The following is an 18,323-nucleotide window of genomic DNA, read 5'->3' as shown; positions in this document are numbered from 1 at the left end:
AGTGGACCCGAGCCAGGACATCTCTAGGGACAGAATCTGGCAGGTGTTTCGGCCGGGCCACTCTGTGAGCTCTGTCTAATGTCAGATCTTTATCATCCATGTTTGGTAGGAGAAATCTCATTAGGTCCAGTATATAGGCCTCCAGCTCTTTTGGCGGTATGTCTTCTGGGATACCCCTAAGTTTAATATTATTACGGCGGGACCTGTCTTCTAGGTCCACCACCTTGTTCTTAAGTCTCTCAACTTCAGAGGAGAGTTCTTCATGTGCATCTACCAGCTGGTTGTGTGATGCCGCGAAATCCCCCATTTTAGACTCTACATGTGTGAGGCGCTTATCAGCCTCTGCTATGGAGGCCTGCAGGGGCGACAGCAGGGCCGCGAGTTCGCTGTGCATGGAGCGGCTGAAGACAACTAGCATGTCTTTTATCATGCTACCAGTGGCTACATCGTCAGTTGTAGGATAATCTATTAGAGACGGGGTATCCCGTTCACTTACCCCCGCTGGTGGTAGTGCGTCTCCCTGGAGCCGCGGCTTTTGCTTCGGTGGGCTCTGGCAGGGGGAGCCATCTCTGTCGCGAGGACTGAAGAAGCTGTGCCGGACAGGCGAACTCGTCTCCGGTGGAGTCAAGGAGGACTCGGTTGGAGGAGGTAAGCGTGTCGGGGAGGATTGGGAGGCAAGCGGACTCTTTTGCTGAGGTGGGGAAACAGTTGGTGAGGCCGGATCCGCAGAGCCTGAGGAGCGCGTGGAAGCCGGCGAGCCCGCGCCATCTTGGTCCCTCAGTCTCTCCACAAAGAAATCCAGTTTCCCTTGCTTCTTTATCGATTTCTTTCCCCTCGTCATCATGGGAGCCAGGAGGGAGGTTAATGCGGTAAGGTCAGTGGTCTGATGTAGGTGCCAACTCGCTGTAGCTATGCAGTCGCTAGATAGGGCTCGGGAGCTCACAGCTCAGGCAGCCATCTCACTCGGCAGGCAAACAACGCCCCCCTGTCCTATCAATCTTATTCCCTGAGCTAAGTTGCCAAAATCTAGATTGTATAACCTTTTTGGACCTGAAAGACTGGCCATGAGAGTTTATTGCCGAGAGCTTGGCTAAAGGACACATAAGACCTTCCAAATCTCCAAGGGCAGCAGGGTTCTTTTTAGTTAAAAAAAAGGACGGAGGTCTTCAGCGATGTTTGGATTTCCGTGAACTCAATCGGATTACTGCCTGTAATCCTTAACCTCTTCCTTTGATTTCCGATTTGTTTAACCAGATTTTTTGTACCAAGGTGTTCTCCAAGTTGCACTTAAGGGGGCATATAATCTGGTTAGGATCAAGGAAGGGGATAAATGTAAGACGGCTTTTAATATTCCTGAGGGGCATTTTAGAACCTGGTCATGTCTTTTGGGTTGACCAATGCACCTGCGGTTTTCCAGCATTTTGTGAATGACATTTTTCATCACCTTGTGGGGAGGTTTGTAGTCGTGTATTTGGATGACATTCTAATTTTTCTCCAGACGTGGAGATACATCAGGATCACGTTAGACAGGTGTTACAGATCCTTAGAGATAATAAATTGTACGCAAAATTAGAGAAGTGTGTTTTTGCTGTACAGAAGGTGCCGTTTTTGGGCTACCTGCTGTCATCTTCAGGTTCTCGAATGGATCCAGAGAAAGTCTGTGCTGTATTAGATTGGGATCAACCTGAAAATCTGAAGGCTCTTATGCTGTTTTTGGGGTTCATCAACTATTACCGAAAATTTATTCAGAACTATTCGACAATAGTAAAACCCTTAACTGACATGGCTAAGAAAGGGACAGATGTTTCATTGTGGTCTGATTCGGCGTTGCAAGCCTTTTCTGTGATTAAGGAATGCTTCTATTCAGCCCCTATATTGGTGCAGCTGGATGTATCACAACCTTTCATTGTGGAAGTTGACATGTCCGAGGTGGGGGTAGGAGCAGTTTTATCGCAGGGCTCGTCCTTTGGTAAATGGCGTCCATGTGCTTTTTTCTCTAAAAAAACTCTTTCGCAGAGAGAAATTATGATGTGGGGAATAGTGATGAGCGAGCACCAAAGTATTTGGGTGTTCGGCCCGAACACATTGCTATATTCGTATGCTACGCCGAGCACCCGAGTATAATGGAAGTCAATGGGAGACAACCAGGCACTCCCTGCTCGGAAGAGAAGAGGGTGTCTGATTCATAAAAAAAAGTTAGAAATTGATGGAAACCCCATCAAAATAGTTTGGAAACAGCATTAAGAGGATAGCTGAATGCGTCTTAGACTCCTATTATATACAACATACAATAGACAACGGCTATATTCCAAAAGCCAGGTATGTGCAAGCCATCAATCTATCCATGAGACTTTAGATGACATGCTTAGTCAGCATACTTTACAATGGCAGCCTTGTGCACCATGAGATATTCCAAACCAGTCATCTGACTGAGAACCAGTAAACCTCCAACTTATTTTGCATCTGTTGGATGGCTTGGGTGGACCTGCACACCTAGATCAATATCATTAGGGCGAAAAAAAAGTTTTCTGATTGTCCTAACATAATATTCAATAACCTTTCTATACAGTTTTGTCATGTAAAAACTCATTTGCTTAAATATGGGCATATGGAAAAGACATGCAAATAAGCAGAATCTGCCTTGTTTTTCAGCTGTCATAAGACTATGAAAACCAATAGATGGCACTATTGAGTTATGAATAGCACCCTCTATTGGTTTCACAGTCTTATGACAAGTCTAATATTCTTGTCAGAAGACTATGAAACCAATAGAGGCCGCTGTTCATAACTCAATAGCACCCTCTATTGGTTTCATAGTCTTCTGACAAGAATATTAGACTGAGTATTATGACAAGCTTATTAGTGTTATGCAAAATAATTGTGGAGCCCCAGTTATGGGTCTTCAACACAGTGAAAGCCAGATACCATTCAAAGGAAGGAAAACCAAGCAACAGAGATCACTAAATCCACCATATTAAGTGGCCCCTATGTCAAGATCCCGCTCTTTTACAAGCTTTAAGGATGTGACAGGGAAGACCTAAGCCAGTTATCCATCGACAGACAGCTGTTTCGGGGTGTTGCCCCGCATCAGTGTGGAGTAGAATTCTGGCTAACCGAGAGCAATGCCTTGGAGACTACTCAAACAAAACAATAGCTGATCTTAGGGAGACCAACTACAGAAGTCTATTAGTATAGCCTTTTGCATGAAAAATTCGCAATTAGAATATTCAAGATCTACACTAGGATGATATCTGACACTGGAAAAGCTGGGTAATAACTCAGTGATAAAATCTGACACTGGGAAAGCTGGGTAATAACTCACAATCTACACTGAGTTATTACCCAGCTTTTCCAGTGTTAGATATTATCACTGACTTACTACATAATTATTACATAATATTCTCTATATATTGCTATATATTAGTTTTTTAGAATATTACGAATATTCTAAAAAACAAATATAGAGCAATATAGCGAATATGATCTCAGCGAATAGTCTTGCCATAACACTATGCAACTAATAGAGGGCGCTGTTCATGAGTCATGAATCATGCATGTCTTTCCCACATGCCCATGTTTATGCAAATTAGTTTTTACATGACAAAACTGTATAGAAAGGTTATTGAATATTATGTTAGGACAATCTGAAAACTTTTTGTCGCCCTAATGATATTGATCTAGCTGTGTAGGTCCACCCAAGCCATCCAACAGATGCAAAATAAGTTTGAGGCTTACTGGTTCTCAGTCAGATGAGAGCTGGTTTGGAATTTCTCATGGTGCACAAGACTGTTATCTGTCTCATGGATAGATGGATGGCTTGTACATACCTGGCTTTTGGCATATAGCCTTTGTGTGGTTGTCTAGGAGTCTAAGATGCGTCCTGCTATCCTCTTAATGCTGTTTCCAAACCATTTTGATGGGGTTGCAATCAATTTCTAACCTTTTTTTATGAATCAGACACCCCTTCTCTTCCGATCAGGGGGTGCCTGGGGTTTGTCCATTGACTTCCATTGTATTAAATTGAATTTGAGCACCCAAATTATTCGGCTGAGCAATCGGATCTTCCGAGCATAGCAATGCTTGAGCCGAACAGCAGTTCGGCCAAGCATGCTCGCTCATTACTAGTGGGGAACAGAGAGTTACTGGCCGTTAAGTTGGCTTTTGAGGAATGGCGTCATTGGTTGGAAGGGGTGATTCATCCGATCATGGTGTTCACAGATCAAAAAAACCTGGCTTACCTGGAGTCGGCTAAATGACTAAACCCGAGGCAGGCCAAATGGTCTTTGTTTTTCACCAGATTCAATTTCATCATCTACTGTATCATCCTGGGGTTAAGAACGTCAAGGCAAATGTCTTGTCATGTAATTTTCCTGGAGGTGGTGATTTTAAATAATCCGAGTCCTATACTGTCGGAAGGGGTAGTGATATCCGCTCTTTACCCTGACCTAGAGGTGAAGGTGTTAGAGGCCCAGGGAGATGCACCAGATTCTTGTCCCTTTGGAAAACAGTTTGTGCCATCGGAACTGCATCACAAGGTGTTTGAGGATCATCACTGTAGCAAATCCTCTGCTATTCTCATCTCTCGTAGATTCTGGTGGCCAGGGTTGAGTAAGTGTGTTGAGGACTATGTGTCAGCCTGTAGTACCTGTGCATGCTCTAAGGTGACACATACTGGGCCTTCCAGGTCTCTACTTCCGTTGCCCATCCCGTCCAGACCAGACCATGGACTTAGACATGGATTTTATCACTGATCTACCTAATTCTTCAGGAAAGACAGTTATTCTGGTGCTAGTTGATCGCTTTAGTAAAATGGTGCACTTTATAGCGTTGCTGGGCCTACCTAATGCTAAAACACTTGCATAAGTGTTTGTTGACAACATTGTGAAACTCCATGGCATTCCCTCTGATGTGGTCTCGGATAGCGGGACTCAGTTTGTTTCCAGATTCTGGAAAGCGTTCTGTACTCGGCTGGGGGTACAATTGTCCTTTTCTTTGGCTTTTCATCCTCAGTCGAACGGACAGACGGAGCACACTAATCAGAGTCTGGAGACTTACTTGAAATATTTTGTCTCCGAGAACCAGGAGAAGTGGTATTCGTTTTTGTCTTTGGCAGAGTTTGCCATAAATAATCGCAGACAGGAATCCACTGGGAAGTCGTGTTTTTTTGGGGCATATGGATTTTATCCGAAGTTTGGCAAATTTTCTGGTTCAGATACTTCTGGTATTCCTGAGAAGGAACGTTTTTTGTCATCATTGTCATCAATATGGTGGAAAATTCAAGATAACTTGATGAATATGTGCAACAAGTATAAACGTGTGGCTGACAGGAAACGTATGAAAGGTCAGGACCTAAGAGTGGGTGATTCTGTGTGGCTGTCCACAAGTTGAAGGTACCTTCTTGAAAGTTTGATCCAAGATTTATTGGTCCATATAAGATCACTGCCATTATTAATCCTGTAGCTTTTTGTCTTGAACTCCCTCAGGCCCTGAAAATTCATAATGTGTTTCATAAATCTTTGTTGAAGAGATATGTTGAACCTTTGGAGCCGTCTTCCTTGCCACCTGCTCCTGTCATGGTGGACGGTAGTTTGGAATTTCAGATCGCCAAGATAATTGACTCTCGAGTTCTCCGTAGATCTCTTCAGTATCTTGTTCATTGGAAGGGTTATGGACCAGAGGAGAGGATGTGGGTACCGGCATCTGACGTGAATGCCAGTCGTTTGGTGAATGCTTTTCACAGGTCTCACCCGGATAGGGTTGGTCCTGGGTGTCCACAGGTCACCCATAGAAGGGTGAATACTGTCACGGATGTTCCTGCGACAGGTGGCAGGAGATCGGTGAGACTGGAAACACGTTTGGACCTTTGGATAGATTGTGGTTGGATCTCAGCTGAGTTCCAGTGTTGGGCGCGAATATTCAAATTGCGAATATTAATCGTGAATATCGGCACTTCGAGAATTTACGAATATTTAGAATATAGTGATATATATTCGTATTTTCGAATATTCTAGATTTTTTTTCATCTGATTCCATCATCCCTCCCTGCTTCTTGCTTGTGGACCAATGAGAAGGCTGCAATGTCTTTGTCTGAGCTTAGCAACATCCCTAGCAACCAATAGGAAAGTTGCCTGCCCCTTACTATATAAGAGCCTCCCCAGCAGCCATTTTCTACAGTTTTTTAAAGTTCTGAGATAGACAGCAGTGTCATTGCTGTTCTCTGTGCTTTACACTCATTACATTAGATAGATAGATAGATAGATAGATAGATAGATAGATAGATAGATAGATAGATAGATAGATAGTTTATATACAGTATATAATACAGATAGTTAGTGGAAGATAGTCAGTGTAGGTTATATCCTGATATAGTGTAGCTGATAGGTTCTGCAGTCCATACATACATGCTACAGACATAGTGCTGTGATGTCACAACAATACATAGTGCACTAATCAGTAATATGTAATCACACCTGCTAAAATATGAAGTTTCACGTATTGGTCCAAAATATTTGCATCATTAGTGCCGATTAGCGCAATTGCAAATATATTGCAGCACTCTATCTGCATCTAAAGCCATTTTTAATGTTCTGCCATGCCAACCATTTTCTCCAGTCTCAGGAAACTTCTAGCAGCTTGGAAAATGTATCAAAAGTGACCCACGCCTGTATTGCACGCGCATTACGCAAATATTACATTGCCGATTTTCGCAATCAAGAAAATAATCGTGAATTCTTAAATGTGCAAATATATGACGAATATTCTACAAAATATTTGTGAAATATCGCAAATTCGAATATTGCCCCTGCCGCTCATCACTACTGAGTTCCTGGTGCTTCCATTGCTCCTTTGAAGTTAAGTCTTTCCTTTGATTTTTTTTTTTTTTTGGGTTCTGTGTGTTGCATTTCCCTATTGTTTGTATTAGGCATGAAGGAGACTCCTGTTCGTCCTTCCTTTTGAAAGAACAGGTAGTCTCGTCCCTGCCATTTGTACCAGTGTTCTATAGGGGTTAATAGGACTCTAGGTATTCCTGCATATGAAGTCACCTACCTTTGGGGTCTGTTCATACTGGTAGTCAGTCAGGATTTTGGTTAGGGTTTTCACTAGGAGGTGTCCATTTTCCTTCTCTAGTTCTCAGGCCTGATTCCCTGTTCCCCCCTTCCCTCCTATGCTCAGTGTGGTGTTTCCCTCCCACACCGAAGCATGACACCACTCTGTGGCCTCCTCATGCTGCTGCATGTCATTGTGCCACTCGTTGGTCTCCTCATGCTGCTGCCACTTCACCACTCTGTGGTCTCCTCATGCGGCTGCCATATCACCACTCTGTGGTCTCCATGCTGCTGCCACTTCACCACTCTGTGGTCTCCTAGTGCATCTGCCACATCTCCACTCTGTGGTCTCCTCATGGTGCTGCCAAATCACCACTCTGTGGTCTCCATGCCGCTGCCACTTCACCACTCTGTGGTCTCCTCATGCTGCTGCCACATCTCCACTCTGTGGTCTCCTCATGCTGCTGCCACATCACCACTCTGTGGTCTCCTCATGCTGCTGCTACCTCAACACTATGTCACTGGGCCACTCATGCTGACCACATCACCACTATGTCTCTGGGTCACTCTGTGGTCTCTTCTTGCTGCTACTATCTCAACACTATGTCACTAGGCCACTATGTGGTCTACTCATGCTGCTGCTTCCACCTTTATACTCTGTTATTGTGCAACTCTGTGACCTCCTGATGCTGCTGATGCCACCACCTCCACACTATGTCACCTTGCCAGTCTTTTGCCTCCTCATGGTGCTGCTGCCACCTACACACTCTGTCATTGTGCCACTCTGTTCTGTAGACATCTATGTGGAATCAGCTGATGATGGTGTAAAAGGAGTGCGCTCTTTCACACTACAGTAGGATCTTGGACCTCTGCACGGTTCTTTATACCTGGCGCTAACATTGACCTGTAAGGCTGAGTTCACACTTGGGTTAGTTGGTCAGTTTTGTCCCCGTAACTGCCCAAATAAGTGAAGTGTGCAGTGATTCTCAGAGCGATGCCTGTCATCTGCATGTCATACTGACTCAGAGTATTGTTTCACTACCACAGCAGTATAGCTGTTTTTTAATGCGATTCACCATGAATACATTCGGATAGAATAAAATCTTTTCAGAAAATTCAGCGAACTGGCCGAATAGAATTTTTGAGAAATTCGCTCATCTCTAGCTATAATTTATGTGGAAAGCAGTCAGCAAGTGTTCAGTTTTACTGCAGTGCCGCTAAACGGAAAAAAACATTGCATTCAGTTGAATTTAGATGGCTTAGAATAACCTTCAGATGAAAGAATTGTGAAATCTGAATAAGGGTAGCTATCCCTGAAACTTGTTAAAGGAGTTATACTGTGAAAAAAATATTCTATATTTTTTTTTGCCAGCATCTGGATCTGAATACTTTTGTAATTCCATGAAATTAAAAATGTGTTTAGCCACTGAAAATATATCTATATAGAAACACCTGTTCTTTTCCTTATTTCTCTGTCCACCTCACTGAGGTGGTCGTACGTTCTCAGTTTTAATCTTCAACAGTCACCAGACATATCTACTGTCAGAAGCTGTGGCAGTTACAAGGAAAGAGTGACAGCAGAAAGGACACATTCCCTGAGCTATGATAGGGAGAGAGGTGTCCCTGAGCTGCCAGCCTGAAATAAATGTAGCAGAACAATTGTAGCCATGAATTGGGAGATCTTTAGATCCATGTGAGGTACATGACTTGTTCTAGCTTTCCTCTTGAAAATCTCTGGCTCGATTCCTGACTTTGCTATAGTTCCTTCAGCACATTTTTTCCATTCACATGACATATCAGAGGAGCCATAGGAGATGTAGCTCCTAATTATAAGTCCTGTCCCGCTCCTTGGATTTGTCACCTTGTGCCTGTGGTTCTTCTCAGGGTTTTGACCTCCAGCCCATCCTTTGACTATATCTCAATTTTGTTTTGTTGTTTATCACATCCACAGGACATCTTACCTGTCTGGTTCCATTCCTGACTACTTTATATGTTTCTTCAGCATGCTGCCACAATTTGGTGATTATTTCAGCAACTACAAGTTGGGACTCTAGTTGGGAAAATACATACCTTTTTGCAAGGCTTAAAGGGGTTGCCCCCCAATTGGCTAAAATAAATATGTTCTACTGACCTCTTTTCTCCAGTTCTGTTCTTTGTGCAACCTGTCCAGTCCGGAGATATGCAGGTGTACATCACGTAACCACTGCAGCCAGTCACTGATCTTAGTGGTAGACTATATACAGTACCAGCATGGCACCGCTGCAGTTTGTAAACAAGCAGCAGGAGGACTGGACCAGCGGCACAGAGAACTGTATTGGATAAAGGAGTGATATAACTTAATTATTTTACCCAACTGGGGGGCTAGTCCATGATTTTTAATTTTCTCAGACAATCCTTCTAAGGGCTTGGGCTCTTCATCCTAGTCTAGCAAGCATCAATCTGATTGTGGCTTGAAGGATCTAATTCTACTGCACTCTGGAAAAGGCACCCGAACAGAACAGCTGTGTACAATGGGCAGTGGCCTTGAATGGTATTACAAAGTGTGCCGAGTGCGCAGAAATGCCCCGATCAGCAGTTCCACGTCAGCTCCAAGGCCAGAAGCTAGCACAATGGACACAAATGTGTAGTTCCAGCTCTTACTTCTGGTGCCAGAGCAACTCAGGAACAGCTGATTGGCAGTGGTTTAGAATGTCAGACCTACAAAGATCAGATATTGATGGCCTATCCTCTGGATGCTGTCATGTGCTGTCATGTTGGTGACTTTGTCTCCGTACTGGATTCTACCATGTGTCCAACCCCTCATCTTTATTATGGCTCTGAACTGCTATTATGTGATGCATTCTACAAACTTTTAGTGGGAATCGTCTGCAAAACTTTAGTGTCTTACTGAAGGCCTCACTAAATAAACATTATGCGGACTGTCCAGATATGTGCCGGAGGACAGGATGGACATCATCACTTTTTGCTCATGGACATAAAAGGATGGTTAGGGCTGGTAGTTGCTCACGCCACTGCATGGGCCGATCAGCCATAGGGAATTATGAAAATAACAGTAGTGGGGGTGATAGTTGTGGTTGGTATGTTTACTAGAAGAGTCAGGAGTCAGGCCAGATCCTGGGGGCCTTGAGTGATGATCTCCTGGTCAGGGAAATGTGTTGAAGCCATCCCCTGAGATATCACTGGATTGTAAAAAAAATAGTTGACCTTCACCTAGATCATCTGGCTGCTGTATGAAGGACCGTCATGTGTTATTATTGAATTAATTGTATAGCTTTAATCTCGTAAGCTGCCTCTAGTGGTGGCTAAAGACAGCCAAACTGAGATGAGTTGAAGATACAGACACTCATACAGGTGAGCTGCTGTACCTAAACAATGAAAGGAGCCCGGCTATCATAGGACCAATACCACCCCAATGGGTGAAGTTAGATTACTGTATATACCCCCAAGTATGAATTGGCTACTATATGGGTGGTGGTTCCTAAACTGCAGCTCTAACAGCAGCCAGGAAGGCACATGTTGGAGATTACTATGTTGGGATATGGCTAATTTATATTGTGGTATTATTTTCATATCTAAATTTGCAACTTCTTGTTCCTATTCCAGCTATGAAATGCATATAATTCGAAACCAGCCATTGTCTTCTCTCTTGCACTGGGTAGAGTTAAATTATTTGTACATTTATTAGTATCAAAAACTTACATTCAGCAGGGACAATTATTAAGCCATTCCAAATGACTAGAGAATTTTTCTTCAGGGATTATTGTTTACTCTCACAGATCTGGAAGCTCACATGCCATGTTTTGGAGCACCACTGAAGTATAATGAATGGGTAGAGTTAGATAGTCTTCTACTTCATGTCCTAGATTAAATTCATTCAGCAAACCTTTCCGAAGAACCCAAATGTATTTAGTAATAGAAGATTCCTATGTTTAAAGCGTGAAACAATGGAATGGAGGCACGGCATACATTGCCCATTTTCTACATCCCTGAAATTGCCCGAGCGTGAATGCTGCAAATTTCAATCCTTTTGTAAAGAAAATGGAAATCATACCAGACAAATTGCAGAGAAGAGTCACAGAATGGTAATACAATTACTAGGAGAAGATTATATTTTTCTCATCGTTATTTTTAGAGAAAAGAATATTACATTTGTAACGTTGGATAAGTTAATCAATGAGTAGGGAGGGATGATGGATTTTTGAAAATGAACTGGGTATTCTGCCTCTGAGAAATGTATTATTTCTTCTGTATCCCAGCTACATAAGCAAAATATAATGTAGTGTGTATAGTATTATGAAGAGGGAAAATCAGTGTGACGGTCTGTCCAACTCTCACCATCACGGGTTCCCCTTTTCTTCAGCCGGACCGCACTTAAGCCATACAGGCAGACTAGTATAACCCCCCACACACATGAGCTTAGGCTTAATGTTGGGTAAACCAAGTCTAACTCTATTGGCACACACACATCCAATTATATAGTGTACAGAACACCTCCCCCACAGCCTGGGAGATGATTGAGTTACAAACTAAGCCAACCCCCAACTTCCCCAGGACAGAACAATACAGTGTTGTAAAACACTCCTGCGATGTGATTTTCATGAACAGATGCAGGGTTTGTGGCATTCCAGGGGGTCCCCTCCACTCGGGGACCGAACAAACAGCCGAAATGAAGGAAATAAACGAACGAAAAGGGGGCGAACAGGTCCATAGTGAAAGGGCTCTCCTTCACAATCAGCAAGTCAGAAAATTCTGGAAAACAAACTGCAGATCACCAAATTCTCAACCTCATTCAGTTTTTGAAATGGCAAAGTCCTTGACACTATTAACTCCTTAAGGACACAGCCTTATTTCACTTTAAGGACCAGGCCCTTTTTTGCAAATCTGACCAGTGTCACCACAAGTGGTGATAACTTTAAAACGCTTTTACTTATCCAGGCCATTCTGATATTGTTTTTTTGTCACATGTTGTACTTTATGACAGTGGTAAAATGAAGTAAAAAAAAAATGCACCCCTAGAGTAGAAACTCCATAAAAGTGACCCCATCTAAGAAACTACACCCCTCAAGGTATTTAAAACTGATTTTAAAAACGTTGTTAACCCTTTAGGTGTTGCACAAGAGTTATTGTCAAATGGGAATGAAATTTGAGAATTTCAATTTTTTGGCAAATTTTCCATTTTAATCCATTTTTTCCAGTAGCAAAGCAAGGGTTAACAGCCAAACAAAATGCAAAATTTATTGCCCCGATTCTGTAGTTTTCAGAAACACCCCATATGTGGCCGTAAACTACTGTACGGGCACACAGTAGGGCGTAGAGGGAAAGGTGCGCCATATGGTTTTTAGACTGCAGATTTTGCTGGACTGGTTTATTTACACCATGTCCCATTTGAAGCCCCCCTGATGCACCCCTAGAGTAGAAACTCCATAAAAGTGACCCCATCTAAGAAACTACACCCCTCAAGGTATTTAAAACTGATTTTACAAACGTTTGTAACCCTCTAGGTGTTGCACAAGAGTTATTGGCAAATGGGAATGAAATTTGAGAATTTCAATTTTTGGGCAAATTTTCCATTTTAATCCATTTTTTCCAGTAACAAAGCTATATTAAGAAAAAGACACAAATGCAATAGCACTCTGTAACCAGCACTCCGCCCTGCCTCCATGCTGGATGTTGAATGAGGCATTGGTGTACATTTTGGCCAAAGCGTAATAAGCCACTCAACCACATCAAGGTCGCCTCTATGAGTGGTCCCTAACACTAGTTCCTACCTGTTTATGGGCCATGACAGCCACACAAAGTCCAGGGAGCGCAGGCACAGCATTAACGCCAGGCACACTCTGCTTTTAACCCCATCTGGTGCCATTACAGTTTTCATCGGATCCAGGGATGCAAGTACCAACATGCATGCTGAGCCCACTATATACTTCTCCTGGAGCCAAATCGCTACGCCTCCAATATATACTACAAAGAAAAAATGTGGGGGATACAGTCAGCACAACCCTATATGCAGGTGAACATCGCTATGGCGAAATACATATACAAAGAAAAAGACACAAATGCAATAGCACTCTGCAACCAGCACTCCGCCCTGCCTCCATGCTGGATGTTGAATGAGGCATTGGTGTACATTTTGGCCAAAGCGTAATAAGCCACTCACCACGTCAAGGTCGCCTCTATGAGTGGTCCCTAAAAGTAGTTCCTACCTGTTTATGGGCCATGACAGCCACACAAAGTCCAGGGAGCGCAGGCACAGCATGAACGCCAGGCACACTCTGCTTTTAACCCCGTCCGGTGCCATTACAGCTTTCATCGGATCCAGGGATGCAAGTACCAACATGCATGCTGAGCCCACTATATACTTCTCCTGGAGCCAAATCGCCACGCCTCCAATATATACTACAAAGAAAAAATGTGGGGGATACAGTCAGCACAACCCTATATGCAGGTTAACATCCCTATGGCGAAATACATATACAAAGAAAAAGACACAAATGCAATAGCACTCTGCAACCAGCACTCCGCCCTGCCTCCATGCTGGATGTTGAATGAGGCATTGGTGTACATTTTGGCCAAAGCGTAATAAGCCACTCACCACGTCAAGGTTGCCTCTATGAGTGGTCCCTAAAAGTAGTTCCTACCTGTTTATGGGCCATGACAGCCACACAAAGTCGAGGGAGCGCAGGCACAGCATGAACGCCAGGCACACTCTGCTTTTAACCCCGTCCGGTGCCATTACAGCTTTCATCGGATCCAGGGATGCAAGTACCAACATGCATGCTGAGCCCACTATATACTTCTCCTGGAGCCAAATGCCTACTGGTAGGCCCTGTAGAAGTAGACTCAGTTTTATACTGACTTTAAAACCAGCCTCCAGGGCAGATTAACCGGTCAGGTGTGCATGACTGCATGGAGATCGCCACGCCTCCAATATATACTACAAAGAAAAAATGTGGGGGATACAGTCAGCACAACCCTATATGCAGGTGCACATTGCTATGGCGAAATACATATACAAAGAAAAAGACACAAATGCAATAGCACTCTGCAACCAGCACTCCGCCCTGCCTCCATGCTGGATGTTGAATGAGGCATTGGTGTACATTTTGGCCAAAGCGTAATAAGCCACTCACCACGTCAAGGTCGCCTCTATGAGTGGTCCCGAACACTAGTTCCTACCTGTTTATGGGCCATGACAGCCACACAAAATCCAGGGAGCGCAGGCACAGCATGAACACCAGGCACAAATGCTATATTTATTGCCCCGATTCTGTAGTTTGCAGAAACACCCCATATGTGGCCGTAAACTAATGTACGGGCACACAGTAGGGCGTAGAGGGAAAGGTGCGCCATATGGTTTTTAGAAGGCAGATTTTGCTGGACTGGTTTATTTACACCATGTCCCATTTGAAGCCCCCCTGATGCACCCCTAGAGTAGAAACTCCATAAAAGTGACCTACACCCCTCAAGGTATTCAAAACTGATTTTACAAACTTTGTTAACCCTTTAGGTGTTGCACAATAGTTATTGGCAAATGGAGATGAAATTTGAGAATTTAAATTTTTTGGCAAATTTTCAATTTTAATCCATTTTTTCCAGTAACAAATCAAGGGTTAACAGCCAAACAAAATGCTATATTTATTGCCCCGATTCTGTAGTTTGCAAAAACACCCCATATGTGGCCGTAAACTACTGTACAGGCACACAGTTGTCACGGATGGTGTAGCAGGAGACTGGAAGTCACAAATAAACATCAGACTGACTTGATCCCAAACTAAGGAACATATGGGTAAGCCCTGTAAAAGCCCTAGAGCTCTCCCTTACTGCTCAGCCCATGCAAAGATCTCTATGATAGATAAATGCATGCCCTCGTGCCTCGACTATATGACACCTGAAAACCCTACAATAGTGAGGGGACACGACCACCGGCTCCCTGCACTTAATACGGAGGGAGACAGGGTCACCTAGAATCAATCCAGCAGAAAAACACAAATAAAAGAAAGAAACTTATCTGAGGAACCAGCAGTTGCAGCTTCTAGCAGAGAGCACAATCCTGGAAGTAGTATAAACCACAAAGTATCAGCTGCCCATCTCCGAAATTCTGAACAGTATATCTCTGCGGTCAGTTTACCCTGGCATAAAAGACGCAGTTTAGATTCAGCCAGAGCAATACAATCCGGATCATCATATATCTGACCCAGGGCTACAAAAAATTCATCCACCGATCGAAGGGGCCGTGCCCCCATCGGCAGCGAAAAGGCCCAAGACTGACTGTTATCCCTGAGCAGCGAGATGATGATCCCCACCCTCTGCTCCTCATCACCAGAGGAATGGGAAAGTAGGCGAAAATGGAGTTTGAAAGCCTCTCTAAAACGAACAAAATTCTCACTACCCCCAGAGAAAGTATCCGGAAGTGAGATCTTAGGCTCAGAACAAACTCCATGAACGCAAGCAGAACCGGTCACCTGAAACTGAGATACAGTTTTACCGAGATCTGCTACCTCCAATGAAAGACCCCGCATGCGGTCCGTCAAGGCTGAAACCGGATCCATGCTTAAAACGGTTTTGGTGGTTTATAATGTCACGGATGGTGTAGCAGAAGACTGGAAGTCACAAATAAATATCAGACTGACTTGATCCCAAACTAAGGAAAGTATGGGTAAGCCCTGTAAAAGCCCTAGAGCTCTCCCTTACTGCTCAGCCCATGCAAAGATCTCTATGATAGATAATTGCATGCCCTCGTACCTCGACTATATGACACCTGAAAACCCTACAATAGTGAGGGGACACGACCACCGGCTCCCTGCACTTAATACGGAGGGAGTCAGCGTCACCTAGAATCAAGCCAGCAGAAAAACACAAATAAAGGAAGAAACTTATCTGAGGAACCAGCAGTTGCAGCTTCTAGCAGAGAGCACAATCCAGGAAGTAGTATAAACCTCAAAGTGAGGCAGTATGGGAGGGGATATAAAGGGAGGCAATCAGTGTGAATAGATGACAGCTGGGAGAAGAAAAAGAGATGAAAAAGTGAAAGTCAGAGCTTCTTAGAGATCTGGCGATGACAACAGTAGGGCGTAGAGGGAAAGGTGCGCCGTGTGGTGTTTGGAAGGCAGATTTTGCTGGACTGGTTTACACCATGTCCCATTTGAAGCCCCCCTGATGCACCCCTAGAGTAGAAACTCCATAAAAGTTACCCCATCTAAGAAACTACACCCCTCAAGGTATTCAAAACTGATTTTACAAACTTTCTTTACCCTTTAGGTGTTGCACAAGAGTTATTGGCAAATAGGGATGAAATTTTAGATTTTAAATTTGTTGGCAAATTTCACATTTTAATCCATTTTTTCCAGTAACAAATTAAGGGTTAACAGCCAAACAAAATGCTATATTTATTGCCCCGATTCTGTAGTTTGCAAAAACACCCCATATGTGGCCGTAAACTACTGTACGGGCGCACAGTAGGGCGTAGAGGGAAAGGTTCACCATGTGATTTTTGGAAGGCAGATTTTGCTGGACTGGTTTATTTACACCATGTCCCATTTGAAGCCCCCCTGATGCACCCCTAGAGTAGAAACTCCATAAAAGTGACCCATCTAAGAAACTACACCCCTCAAGGTATTCAAAACAGATTTTACAAACTTTCTTTACCCTTTAGGTGTTGCACAAGAGTTATTGGCAAATGGGGATGAAATTTTACATTTGTTGGCAAATTTCACATTTTAATCCATTTTTTCCAGTAACAAATCAAGGGTTAACAGCCAAACAAAATGCTATATTTATTGCCCCAATTCTGTAGTTTGCAGGAACACTCATATGTGGCCGTAAACTACTGTACGGGCTCACAGTAGGGCGTAGAGGGAAAGGTTCACCATGTGGTTTTTGGAAGGCAGATTTTGCCGGACTGGTTTATTTACACCATGTCCCATTTGAAGCCCCGCTGATGTACTCCTAGATTAGAAACTCAATAAAAGTGACCCTAATTTGGAAACTACTGGATAAGGTGGCAGTTTTGTTGGGACTATTTTTAGGGTACATATGATTTTTGGTTTATCTATATTACATTTTTGTGAGGCAAGGTTACCAGAAATAGAAATTCTGAAATGTCATCTCCATTTGCCAATGACTCTTGTGGAACACCTAAAGGGTTAACGACGTTTGTAAAATCAGTTTTGAATACCTTGAGGGGTGTAGTTTCTTAGATGGGGTCGCTTTTATGGAGTTTTTACTCTAGGGGTGCATCAGGGGGGCTTCAAATGGGACATGGTCCTAATAAAAAACGGCCATCAAAATCTGCCTTCCAGAAACCATACGGCTTTTCTTTCGTTCTGCGCCCTGCCGTTTGGTCATACAGCAGTTTACGACCACATATGGGGTGTTTCTGTAAACTGCGGTATGAGGGTAATAAAAATTAAGTTTTGTTTGGCTGTTAACCCTTACTTTGTTATTGGAAAAAAACGGATTAAAATGGAAAATATAGTATCTCCATAGTCTAAGAGTCATTATTTTTTTTGTTTTTAGTCAATTATCTTAGGTAGGGGCTCATTTTTTGCGGGGTGAGAGGACGGTTTTATTGGCACTATTTTGGGGGGCATATGACTTTTTGATCGCTTCCCTTACAATTTTTGTGATGTAAGGTGACAAAAAAATACCTTTTTTTGCACCGTTTTTTTTTTTTTACTGTGTTCATCTGAGGGGTTAGGGGGGGTATTTTTATAGAGCAGATTATTACGGACGCGGCGATACCTAATACGTCTACTTTTATTTTATTTATTTATGTTTTACACTATATTATCTTTTTATAAACAAAAAAAAACATTTTAGTATTTCCATAGTCTAAGAGTCATTTTTTTAAAAGTTTTTAGCCGATTATCTTAGGTAGGGGCTCATTTTTTGCGGGATGAGAGGACGGTTTTATTGGCACTATTTTGGGGGGCATATGACTTTTTTATCGCTTGCTATTACAATTTTTGTGATGTAAGGTGACAAAAAAAAACTTTTTTTGCACCGTTTTTATTTTATTTTTTTTGACTGTGTTCATCTGAGGGGTTGGGGGGATATTTTTATAGAGCATATTATTACGGACGCGGCAATACCTAATATGTCAACTTTTTTTTTTTTTTTTTTTACTAATATAAAAAAAAAAAAAAAATTGTTTTAGTGTCTCAAGTCTGAGAACCAGTTTTTTATCCGATTGTCAGTGGCTAAATTGGGATATAAATTTAGTACTCCATGGAAGTGTGGTACTCCCTGAAGCAACCGTCAATGCAGAGGCCCGGATGA

The sequence above is a fragment of the Bufo bufo genome, chromosome 3, assembly GCF_905171765.1.
Source record: "Bufo bufo chromosome 3, aBufBuf1.1, whole genome shotgun sequence".
NCBI classification, from domain to species: Eukaryota; Metazoa; Chordata; class Amphibia; order Anura; family Bufonidae; genus Bufo; species Bufo bufo.
The sequence above is the reverse complement of the archived record's forward strand: the minus strand, read 5'-3'. Positions refer to the sequence as shown.